The sequence below is a fragment of the Pogona vitticeps genome, chromosome 2, assembly GCF_051106095.1.
Source record: "Pogona vitticeps strain Pit_001003342236 chromosome 2, PviZW2.1, whole genome shotgun sequence".
NCBI classification, from domain to species: Eukaryota; Metazoa; Chordata; class Lepidosauria; order Squamata; family Agamidae; genus Pogona; species Pogona vitticeps.
In genome coordinates this window covers 200,339,354-200,351,991 of record NC_135784.1, presented here as the reverse complement: position 1 = coordinate 200,351,991, position 12,638 = coordinate 200,339,354, and the positions used below count along the sequence as shown (strand labels likewise).

Below are 12,638 nucleotides of genomic sequence, written 5' to 3'. Positions count from 1 at the left end.
TTGGTGTTCAAAACTGTCCGCGGGCTGGACAGGAGCAGCTCGCGGGCTGTATGTGGCCCTCGGGCCGCACTTTGCCCAGGTCTGTGCTAACACATACTGCCAAATACTTCAGGGGCCAGGATGAACAGACCACAGACCTCCTATCTGTGGCTTGCTTATCATGATATCCAGACCTGAAACCTGACCTGACTTTTCCCTGAAAGGCCAGAGAAATAAACCAATAACAAATTGTAGGTCATTATTCTAGCTTGTCAGGGAGAGACATGCCAGAGTGCCAGGCAAGAACATCACAATATTCAGGCCATAAACAAAACCTCTATGGTTCATTTAGCTTCTTCTTGGCTGTAGTAGGAGCAGCCACACAGCACCATCTTCTGAATTCACTTCCCAGGAAGGACCAGTACCTCCCAATGCCATCCCAGACAGGCAGCCTAGAAGGATACCGTATTAATGTACAGAAAGCCACAGAGATGCCCAGCAGAACCTACTATGACATATGCTCTTGTCTAGTTCCTCTTGTCTTCTTATGAGACATACTGCTTTCATGGCCTTGAAAGCAGTATGTCTTATAAGAAGACCTTGAGCCTGAAATGGACCTAGATAATCTGTCTCTTCCGGGTACCCAGGAGCTGAGAAGCCACCACCTCTTCCAGAACCTTACATGAAAATGGCATATTGGAAGTGTCCACTACTGTGTGGTCTGGGGAAGTCTTTTTAAGTCAAGGCCTTACAACTGACTCCTGGAGGCAGGGCAGAATCTTACCCTGCTCCAAAGAGGCATTCATCACTCAGACCTTACATGACTACCAACAGGATTCTCACCAAATGGACCTTAAACTTTTATGTTATGTTTTCTTGAAAAGAAAGGAATATAAAGAAACTATGTACGTATATAGTTTAAACACACGTTTATGAGTACATACCGTAGTCTGGCCTTTCTCACCAGAACTCATAAACGTGTTCAAATCCACCCATAAGCTCAAACAAAGGTTGTAGGGGGAGAAATGGCACATCATAGAAATCTTCCCCCTACTGTGCAGGCAGAATCTAACTGCAGCTAAGCAGTCACCTGGAAAAATGTTATTTCATCTAGGTGTGTGTGCTTTATTTAATTTATGGGCTAACCTTTTGACTTTATGTCAATTGCATTATTTACCAAGTTGCTCTTGTGAACACATGCCCTGAGTTAATATGTACCAAGACCTTTCCCTTTTTAAAAATCTGAAGTGCTCGCTGTAACACTGTCCTTTCTCTTAAACTACACAGATCTGTGTACTACACTATACCTAAGCCAAGAATTATGCACAGCAGTCATGTGATATAGGCTTTCTTGGATTTACTTGCTAAAATCCTCATGCATAGCTACATTTTCATAACTTGAAGCTATACAAGCCATTGCAAAATTTGCACCAAGGCAGAATGCAGTTGCAGGGTCAGCGAGCAGTTAGTAGCATGGTCAATTGTATGGTTAGTTGTGTGGTCAATTTTGAAACTAACTAGGTGTACAAGAACCAAACATATAGTCTGAGTATGACATTCAGTGAACTTCTGCAGGCATAACTTTACACTATTCCAAGGGTAATAGTACTGAGCTCTTTTAAAAAAAAATCCCTCTTTCACTTATGCACAGTGAAGCACCTTTGAGCATCTCTCCTGCTGTTAAAAATCTGTTATTTGATAATCAAGAGTGCCCCCAGCCCCATTTGGGAATAATCACATCTACATTAAATCCATTGTGTTTGTAGATGGGATAGGTGTGAGAAATTTCTCATAGAAAGGGAAGGAGAAATCTTGATTAAACAAGGAAGTTTCCCAAGCTCGTAAGTGCCCTATCTGTGTCAAAACAGTCATACTTCCTGTAACAGTATCTGCACAGGACGTACTATAAACAAACCCTGCCTTTCAGTTATCCCCAAGTACAGTCCCTTCCTGCAAGTCACCAGTCTTTTGTTCTTCCTTCCCCCCCCCCCAATTTTTACTTCCCCCTGCTACTTATACAAACACGGAAGAGCCACCTAAGGAGATTGTATATACAGTACAGTAATTAACTTTGCCCCAGAAAAGAAACATCTTCATTTGGAAGGAAATTACAGTGGAAAAAATATTTAGTCACTGATAGCCCACTCCTATGCAGGTGGATTCATTGTACACCTGTGAGACTGGACAAATACACACAGGACAATTAGTAACTAAGGACTTGTCTAAATGGGTCCTTTTGGGGCAAGCTAGTACAGGCTAAACAGGCTTGCTTTGGGCCAGTTAGAAATGCAATGTGCCACAATATGGTGCAATCCTTGCATCCAAATGGCATATCAGAGCTCAAGTGACCCTCTTTGGTCTGGCTCCTTCGGGATGGAATTTCCAATACAGTATCATTAAGTGGCTTAATAACGAAGCAACTTCAAGATATCAGCAAACTGAACATTTCCTCTATTCTTTGGCAGAGGGATAGAGGGAATAATATTTTTTTCAGACTGTAGTAAACCATTTCACAGATGTGTGAAAGAGGCCAAAAGTGAGCCTTTTAAAAATACTGTGTTTTTCTCAGGATGAATTTGATTTAAATCAAATAGATTTTTTTTAAAAATCACTGATTTTCATCCAACCTGCTTTGCCTTGTCTGAAGGGCTGGTTGAGAAAAGGCAAAGAATAAAAAAAAATCCTTTATACAGTGGACCCTCGACCTACGGAAATCCATATTGGAATGGTGTCCATAGGTCAAAAAGTCTGTAGGTCGAATATGCATTTCCCAGAGAAATGCATTGAAAACCATTTAATTCGTAACCGGCGTAAGAAAACGCCCCCACAAAAAATTAAAATAGAACTTATCCTTCGGAAGCTTTCCAGGGGTCCACTGCCACCGCCATTGCCACTGCCCGAGGCCTCAGAGGGCTTCCCCGCCACTGCCCGAGGCCTTTCGGAGGACCCTCACTGCCGCATCGCGGCTGTCGGAGGCTTCTCGGAGGTCCTCCGCCGCCGCCGATCGTGCTTCGGAGGTTCGAAAGGCGGCGGAGAGGGGACCTCCAAGAGGCCTCCCATGGTGGCGGGGAAGGCCTGCAGAGGTCCCCCCACCGCCGATCGTGCTTTGGAGGCTTGATCGGCGGCGGGGAGGACCTCCGAGATGCCTCCCATGGTGGTGGAGAAGCCCTGAAAGGCATCCGGAGGCACAGTGGCCTATGGACAGGAAGGGGGAGGCAGAGAAAGCGCCAAATTTGAATTTGGCACTTTCCTTGCCTCCCCCTTCTGGTCCATATGTCGATTCTCTGGCCACAAGTCAATTGGAAATCTTGCGGCCGGAGAAGTCCATACCTTGAAAAGTGCGTACATCGAGGGTCCAGTGTAAGTGATGCATCAAATGCAGCCATATTATTTCAGTTTTTTTATTTCCCTAAAAGATTTCAGTTTGTTGTTCAACTAAATTGGTTCATAGGTTTCATTAAAGGTGGAAAAAGTTCTGAAATGATTTATCTTTGTCTCATTTTTTCTACATCACAGACACTTGACATTTTAACAGGGCTGTGTAAATTTTTATATCCACTATATAATAATAGTGCAATAAATAAATAAATAAAAATAAAATAAATATACTACATTGATGTTTAGGTTTTTGTTTAAAAGTTGTATCTGTTACAGTGGTGCCTCGCTTTACAATCGCTCCATTTAACGACGAAACTGCATTACGACAAATGTTTTGCTATCGCTTTTGCTGTTGCTTTATAATGTTTCCTATGGGGGAATTTCGCTTTGCAATGATCGGTTCCCTGCTTTGGGAACCGATTCTTCACAAAACAATGATTTTCCTCCAGCTGATCGGCGGTTTCAAAATGGCTGCCGGGTAAACAAAATGGCTCCCCGCTGTTTTCTGGGAGATTCCTCGCTGCACAGGCAGCAAAAATGGCCGCCCTATGGAGGATCTTCGCTGGACAGTGAGTTTCCAGCCCATCGGAATGCATTAAACGGGTTTTAATGCGTTTCTATGGGCTTTTTAATTTCACTTAATGACGTTTTCGTTCTAAAGCGATTTCGCTGGAACGAATTAATGTTGTAATGCGAGGCACCACTGTATATAAAACCAGTCAATGTTTTAATAATAATAATAATAATAATAATAATAATAATAATAATAATAATAATAATAATAATAATAATAATAATAATAATAATAATAATAATAATAATAATAGTTGGCTTTAATTCATGTTGTATAAACTGAAATTACAAGCACAAAAAATCATTATGACACACCTATACAAAATTCACATGTAAACAAAAACTAGAATATGACACGAATATAATTTGTAAAAAAAATGTACCTAATTAAAAACAAATTGGGTGACAGGAAAAGGGAACATATGTGCTATATTCATATAATGAGTAGGCTGCTGCTGCATTTCACTTACAAGCCTTGTTATATTGGGCTTAATAGCTGAAACTTGTATTCTGAGTGATCCAGTACAAAATTAATATGTATCACATCTTCCAAAAATGAGCCTATCATTGGACATAGGCAAAGTATGTGTTTGAGAAATGTATCAAGGGACCTGCAGCACCAGAACAGAAAAAACATTTGCTCAGATCTTTTCTATGAAGGCATTGCAGGGTTTTGTATATCCTAACCACGATTTTTTAAAAACTGGTTGCAGATACATCAGGTATACTGGCAAACACAGTCTTCCATTGGGTTAGGAGACAGCCCTGGAGAGCTTCTGCTGGTCAGAGTTGACATTACTGGGTTAGATGAACCAACGGTCTGAATCTGTATAAGGCAACTTCCTATACAGTATTTCTAAACTGCCCCTATCACTTCTCATTAGCCTGCAATCCTAAATGCACGTATGGAAGTCCCACTGAATTAAGTGAGAATAAGCAGTAATGTACCAACTCTGCTGTTAAAAACGTTTAGCAGTTGCCTCAAATTAAAGGGTGCTAGCTAGCTCCAAATATTCCCACTGCTCCTTTTATTTCCCCAGTTTAGAGCCATAGTAGATTATTATCTATTACATAGCAAAAACTAAGAACAGTTGTTTTGATCCCTGTTATTTGCCTTAAAGTAACATCTGACAATGACCCTTATAGGGTGTTCAAGATACAAGAGAGATTTAAGGAGTGGTTTTACTGCTCCTACTCCTAAGTAAATTTCTATAGATTAGCAGAGATATGAATCCTGTGCCCCTAAGTCCTAGTTTGTTTTTCTATCCACTACACCATACTGGCTCTCAGGGCAATCACACTCTGATCCCTGCATCCCCCCCAAAAAACCAGTTTTTCTGGAATTGACCATCCTCCACATTATAAACTTGCCTCGCGCATACCAAAATAAGTAACTACAATCCCAAGCAAACCATGCCGTTAGGAAAAAGGGTGCTTTGCACTGTCAGTGCTTCCCTCCACAGATGAATAGGTTTTATATAGCCACAATGGTGCCAGCACTGGGGATTTTCAGCTTAGGAGCTGCATTTGTGTAGGTTTCTGGCTCTGGGCTGCCCGCTCCCACCCACCCTCTGTGCTTCTTTATAGTGAAGAAGTGCATGGGGTGCAATATTATTATCAGTAGTAGCAGATAGTATTGGCTCAAGCGCAAAAATTAGGCCCTTACAGCTTTGCTCTTCCAAACTGGAGAGTCTGAGGGCCCCCCTGAGGAAGGAAGAAATCACGTCTTCTGCGACCTTAGGGAGAGCCCGAAAGGCGGGCGCTAGACCTGGCGGTGGAAGGAGCCGGGCTCCTCTGGCGTCGGCGTCGCCTCCACCTCGCTCGGAAAAAACGCCGCCACAACCCCAGCACCTCCCTCCCCCACCCCCCCGAGCTGGCCCCGGCTGCCTCCGCGGCGGCGGGGGTTTCCTGCAGGCCGAGCAAGCAAGCAAGCGAGGACGGATCCCTCCCATGTGAATAAGCCAAGGTACAGAGATGGGGCGTGGGGGGGAACTGGGGGAGGGAAAGCCATAGACTTGTGTTTCCACCCGCTGCATGAGGCCTTCTATGGCAGGGACGGGGGGGGGGGAGAGAGAGAGAGAGACGGACCGCAAGCGCAGTGCCAGCCCTTTTTTCCCGCTCTCCCCTCCCCTTCCTCTGTGGTAGGAGAAAAGAGCCACGTCGTCTGGAAGGGTTGGGGGGGGGAGGCGAGGCAGCCCGGAGGGTGTTTGGAGGGGGGGTTTGCAATCCTGCCCCGAGGCCTCTTCCGGGTGTGCGAAAGAAAGCGGGGAGGGGGGAGTGTGTGCGTGTGTCTTAGGGGTTTTGCAGCTTCTGGAGTTCCTTTCTTCCTCGCGAGTGCCCCTAGAACGGGAACGAAGCGTTGTTAATCATCCTCCTAACCATCTTAGAGCTGGAAGGTACCTTACGGATCCTCGAGTCCAGCCCCTTAGCTGGCAATGCTGCCTCCGCTCCCGGCTCATCTGGTGTCCCCACGGCGGTGTTTTGCATGGGAGCGGGAGCGGGAGACCTGGCTCAGGTGACCCACCCTGGGGCGTTTTGGGTGGGCAGGCAAGGGTCTGATGCTTGGTCTCCCCCAGCCTGGCACCCTCGGATGTGTTGGCCTGCAGCCCCTATCATCCCTGGCCAGTGGCCAGGGATGATGGGCATTGTAGGCCGAAAAGCCTGGAGACGGCTCCCACGACCGCTACTTAAGCACCTGCCTTTGCTTTCCAAATAACCCTCCCTGCACCAGCCGTAGGAGGATGAGTTTATCTACATATTGACAATGCACATGCTTATTTGTTTATTTGTTTATTGAGCTTATATGCTGCTCATTTAGACATAGTCTACTCTACGCTTAACCTGGCTTCTGCACAGGCTAGGTGTCACTTAAAAAGCCACTTTTGTTTGCCTTTCCATTTTGCTCTTTTTTTTCCCACTAAAGAACTCAAGGCATTTAATATGATGATGGTAGATAGAATTGTGGCTGATTAGAACACAGATGCAAAGCTAATAGTTTCAACAACCTGTACTGTCTAGACAGGCAGTTACGGAGGTGGAGTGAAGGAAGTAATGTGACGTTTTGTGACCAGGTTATGCTAAAGCAGCGATCTAATCCTTAGGAAAAGTGTGTGTACATTTTAAAGAGCTATTTTTCATGCATCTGATGAAGTGGGCTGCCGTCTATTTATTGTATCCTAGGCAGTGTATGTGGAAACTAGGGTTGAGAAATACAGTTTATCAAATCAGTCCCCATTCTAAGCTGATCCCACCATTTCACTGAAAACTGAGACATTAGAAGTATCAATGGAGTTAGTTTTTCCTTTTTTTTCTTTTTCAACTCATAAGTTCCTGAAAGGTGTTTTTTTCCAATTTATTAACTAGTCTGTGCAGATTTTTTATTTTATTTATTTAATTTTAAATTTTAGCTTTTATGCCATACAGAATTTTTTTGATTAGTCAGAAATTAAATGTCATAAATAAATGTTGATGTTTATTCGTTAAGTCATGTCCAACTCTTTGTGACCCCATGGACCAGAGCACGCCAGGCCCTCCTATCTTCCACTGCCTTCTGGAGTTTGGTCAAATTCAAGTTGGTAGCTTCGATGACACTATCCAACCATCTCGTCCTCTGTCGTCCCCTTCTCCTCTTGCCTTAACACTTTCCCAACATCATGGTCTTTTCCAGGGAGATTTCTCATGAGATGGCCAAAGTATTGGAACCTCAGCTCCAGGATCTGTCCTTTCAGTGAGCATTCAGGGTTGATTTCCTTCAGAATGGATAGGTTTGATCTTCTTTGCAGTCCAGGGGACTCTTAAGAGTCTCCTCCAGCATCACAATTCAAAAGCATCAAATCTTCGGTTGTCAGCCTTCTTTATGGTCCAGCTCTCAAATTTATAGCTCTGTAAAGTATCTTCTGTACTACTTTTTGAGTCTAATAAGAACCCCAAGATGGTTCACAAAATCAAACCAATTTAAGCAATAGCAGAATGAAAACAGATTTTTAAAAAATCACTTATATTTCTATCTCAAAAAGCATTGAAAGCAAGGTAGAATAAAATGCTTGTCTAAAGGTTAGTTGAAATTGGAGATAAATCTAATCTTTTGTGAAAGAATGCCACGGCCCCTCTCCTGCTGTCATACACTGCCATCAGCCCAAACTCTTCTTGATGTTTGGGGCATGTATCAGTTTTCACTACATATTATTTATTTATTTATTTTATTTATATTTATTTATTTATTTTATTTATATTTATTTATTTATTTAATTTATATGCCGCCCACACTACCCAAAGGTCTCTGGGTATACAAGACTGCTGTAATATGTAAAATATGCATCAGAATGTAATTAGCTGCCACTTGTAGCATTAGCTACAGGTTTTGAACATTGCTTAAAGGCATTGCTGTAGAAAGGCTAATAGAGTTTGGTCACATGGGAAGATAGATCACAATTGGGACTACTTGTGGAATGGTCCAGTGCAATCCATTTCCTGGCGATCACATGATACCCAGGAAAATACACTCTAGCCCAGCTCTCATCAATGCACTAGCTTGACCTCTTTGGTCCACCTGCAGGGCTTCCTTATACTTTTGGGGCTGGGCTGGAGCAATTCCCCGTTAAAGCTTTCTGATGCAATCAGGTGGTCACCTTTGCAGTCATCTGAAAAAACCCTAAATTCTTTAAGACAGTATCTATCTGGATCCATAAGGAAACCACAGCCAGGCTAAAAAAAGAGACAGGAGACCAGTCTCCATCATTTATTTTTTCTGTGATTATAGGAACTAGTAATCAACCAAGCATGTAACAGTATGTTTTGCACAATTTGCTTGCTGTCAGTTTCATGTCTCACTGCACAACTGATCATCATCATCTTAGAAACGCAGAGCTGAAAGGGACCCTATGGATAATCAAGTCCAACCCTGTCACACTCCCTGTTTCAAACTAGGGGATTATGGGATGTGCCATAGCTGGTAAACTGTCTTCTGTTGCTTGCTTGCTTGTTGTTATGTGGTTGTTTTCTGCAGTATGCAGTGAATTTCTGAGCACTTTATTTCTGTGAATTTCTGTCTAATGTAGAAAACAATGAAACAATGCTTCATTTACCAAGGCTCTGGATCCTTACCACAATGCAGTCAGTCATGAGCATTTCTTTTTTTTTTAATTATTTTTATATTTTTACAAAATACAGGATCCAAAGGACAAACTATAAAAAAGGACAAACTATAATAATTGTGCTCCCCACCACTCTTCTTCTCATTGTCCTCCTTTGCAGAATTGCATTGATCCTTGTGTTGGGACTTTACCTTTTCCTCTTATTAACACAAATTCAATCCATCCCATATATCATTTAAAAATGTCTTTTTTTATCTCCCCCAGTCGTGAGCATTTCTGGACAAACATGTGACTGAGCAAACTAAGATAAACATAAACTTGTTTAGTGAGATATTTCAACCTCTCCCGTCATTGGTAACAAAAAAATATTTAGATTCCAAAATCTATACAGAGGTGGTAGTGTCAGGATGATAGTTCTTAGAATGCTGAGGGCAGAGAGAATTCTCGGGAAAATTGAATATTAAAGGGGGTGTAGTTACATTGCAAAAACATAAGGCAACAAACAAACTTATCATTCCTGATCTGATTTAATGAGATTTATGAATGTGCTGCAGAGTCAGAGATGGGGAGTTTGATTCCCACTGTGCTTCCTGTGAGGAGAGCCAGCCTGTGTGGCCTTGGGCAAGCTGCACAGTCCCAGGACGCCTCCCAGAAGAAGGGAATAATAAACCACTTCTGTGCATTCTCTACCTTGAAAACTTTGAAAAGAGTCCCCATAAGCCAGAATTTACTCTACAGCACATGATTATGGTTCTTCATAGCAGGGGTCCCCAACCTCCAGGAAGAACTGGGCCAATAAGAGAGATGTTCAAAGGCAAAAGGAACATGTGCACATGCACTCACACCCGCTCCCACACAGACGCCTGCCTACATACATGCACACACACCCCACCCACCTACCTTTTAATATATATATATTAAAAGCAAAGTTGCTTGTTTGTACATTTTGAAGTTAGAATCTCGTTATAATTTTCATTGATTATCATTGGAAATGTTTACAAAATGCCTATAACTTTTGTTCACTTGCTTCAGATTGGATCAAGCATAATAAGGCATTATGGCCATCTGTGCCTACAAAACCTCAGACAAATGGGTGCAGAAAGGTTGCTATGCTATGTGCATATAAATGTTGATCTCATCACGTAATTCAGATATGCAACTCTTCATTCAGCATTCTAACAGTGTATGAGAATTGGGAAAAGGCCTGACAAGTATGAGATAATTTTGTGGCTAAATCACAGCTTGTGACCAACGATTTGATGAAGAGAGGGAGAGAAATGAAAAAGGGATGTTGGGATCCTATGCAGGTTTGCCCAGAAGCATTCCTTTCTGCAGTGATGCATACCCAACAAAGTTTACAGTGCACATGTTTTTTTTTTAAAAAAGAGAAACAGTATATGTAGCGGGAAAAGGTAGCAATGTCTTCTGTTAACTATGTGTTTGCCAGACAGAAAAGTGGAAGAAAAATGGAAAGAAAATTGAAGTCTTGATATAAACTTCAATTAGAATTGCATCTATAATTCTGTGAGGCTAGAACTTCAAGTGCTAAAAGCCCTAATCTTGTGCAGGTTACTCAGAAGTACACCTTACTAATACATCAGGGTGTCTTTCTTGAGCTGTCTCACAATGAAGACTTGCCTTGTACAGTGGACCCTCGACTTACAGACGGCTCGACTTACAGACTTTTCGAGTTACAGACTTCTCTGGCTGCAAAATTTAGATTCGACTTGCAGCCGGAGAATCGACCTACAGACCAGAAAAAAACAAAAATGGAACAAAAATAGAATAAAAACTGCCAGTTGTGGGATTAATCAGTTTTCAATGCATTGTAGGTCAATGGAGATTCGACCTACAGACTTTTTGACTTACAGCTACCATTCCAATATGGATTAATTCCTTAAGTAGAGGGTGCACTGTAATTTCTGGAGGAAGATTGAGTACCTGTAACTTTTTTTTCAACATCTTAAATGTTGGCCATGTAGTGTGTTCTGTTTGATTATTCCTAATACAGTTATTACTCTACCAGTACACATTTTATTTGGTGTTATTTGAAACATGGTTATACCCATTGTTTATTGAAAAAGAACAAGTAAGAAGAAAGGGGGGGAAGTGTGCATTTGAAATTAAATCCTTTTTACCACTAGTTAAGTACTGTATTTTTCACTCCATAAGACTCACCTCTCCATAAGACGCACCAGATTTTTAGGAGAAGAAAACAGGGAAAAAATAATCTGTTTTTTTCACTCCATAAGACGCACAGACTTTCCAACCCCTAGTTTTGTGGGGAAAAAGTGTGTCTTATAGAGCGAAAAATACGGTATTTATAATCATATGTCCCATATAGGCTGACACACAAGAAAGCAGATTCAAATGTTTTGAGGACAGAGTAAGATTGTCAACATATTAATGAAGAAAAAATCCTTTTCAAAAGCTATGTACTGAGGATATTATGTGTGCTGCGTCATTCCAAAGTTTAATGTGAGCTGGAAGTTCTATGTAGTATTTATCTCCATGGTTGTAACATTGAGTACTGTAAATGGAAACCAAATGTCATGTACAGTGGGGTCTTGACTTGAGAACTTAATCCATATTGGAAGGCGGTTCTCAAGTCAAAAAGTTCTCAAGTCAAATCTGCATTTCCCATAGGAATGCATTGAAAACCATTTGATCCGTATCTGCTCTTTTCCGTCCATAGAAACTAATGGGAAGCTGCTATTCCGCCTTCAAACACTAGAGGGGGATATTTTGTTTCTTTTTTTTTTTCTTAGGTCAAGAAAGGTTCAGGGAAGGCACGGAAAATACAGTCCAGGCAGTACAGTACCAGGCAGTCTGAAGACTGTCTCCCAATCCACTCTCTAAACGCTGGGAGGAGTGAGGAAGCAGACAGGCACCCTTTTCACTGGCCAACAGTTAACTGAAAGTTCACATTTTGCACTTTCCCTGCCTCCCACGTGGTTTTTTTTTCAGTTCTTAACTCAAATCTAAGAACTTAAGTCAAGTCAATATTTTCCTATGAGAGCGGTTCTTAAGTCAAAATGTTCTTAACTCAAGCCGTTCTTAAGTCAAGACCCCACTGTATTTCTTTATTATCAGTTACATCTGCCTCATACCTATGGCCAGTTAGTTATTCCATTAGTTCAAAAGATTAGATGCCAGGCTCCTGGATAGCAAGCAAAAGATAGCCTAGTTTCCATGTTGAACTGAAAGAAAGAAGCCTCAGTGCAGAAGAGAGTGTAATCATTTGGTTGGTTCTTCTTTCTGTCTCTTGAAACACCCACTTCCAAAAAGAAAAAAGGGACACCTGAGGACAATCCTGCTGCATATGTAAATATATGCTGCTAGCCCACTAGCATTACAACCCCTCCAGCACCTTGAGTTCAGATCTCTATTCATGTAGATTAATTTCGGAGAAGTATAATACAAGCTATAAATTACTTTGACAGTGTGCCAGAGGACATTAGCTGAAACAGACTTGACAGGTGGTTTACACATTTCTACATCTCCATGTAACTGGGCTTGCTAAATCTCTTTCCTAAATCTCTTCTATACCAAAGAACCTTCTGTGTAAAGTATTCATAAATAGTTTATGTACTCTAGAAGCGATTCCCTTCTGAA

General features: G+C 41.8%; 1 protein-coding gene across 3 annotated transcripts in view; it reads left to right on the top strand.

The window, feature by feature from the left end:
* Nucleotides 1-12,638, top strand: part of GNE (glucosamine (UDP-N-acetyl)-2-epimerase/N-acetylmannosamine kinase) — a 46,139-nt gene that overhangs the window by 4,313 nt on the left and 29,188 nt on the right. The window contains exon 1 of one of the 3 annotated variants that reach the window (XM_072991921.2): nucleotides 5,768-5,896. The exons of the other annotated variants lie outside the window; for them this stretch is intronic. The gene's annotated coding sequence lies outside the window, so the exon portion shown is untranslated. Of the gene's footprint in view, nucleotides 1-5,767; nucleotides 5,897-12,638 lie in introns of those variants that run through there. 3 annotated transcript variants of the gene reach the window in all.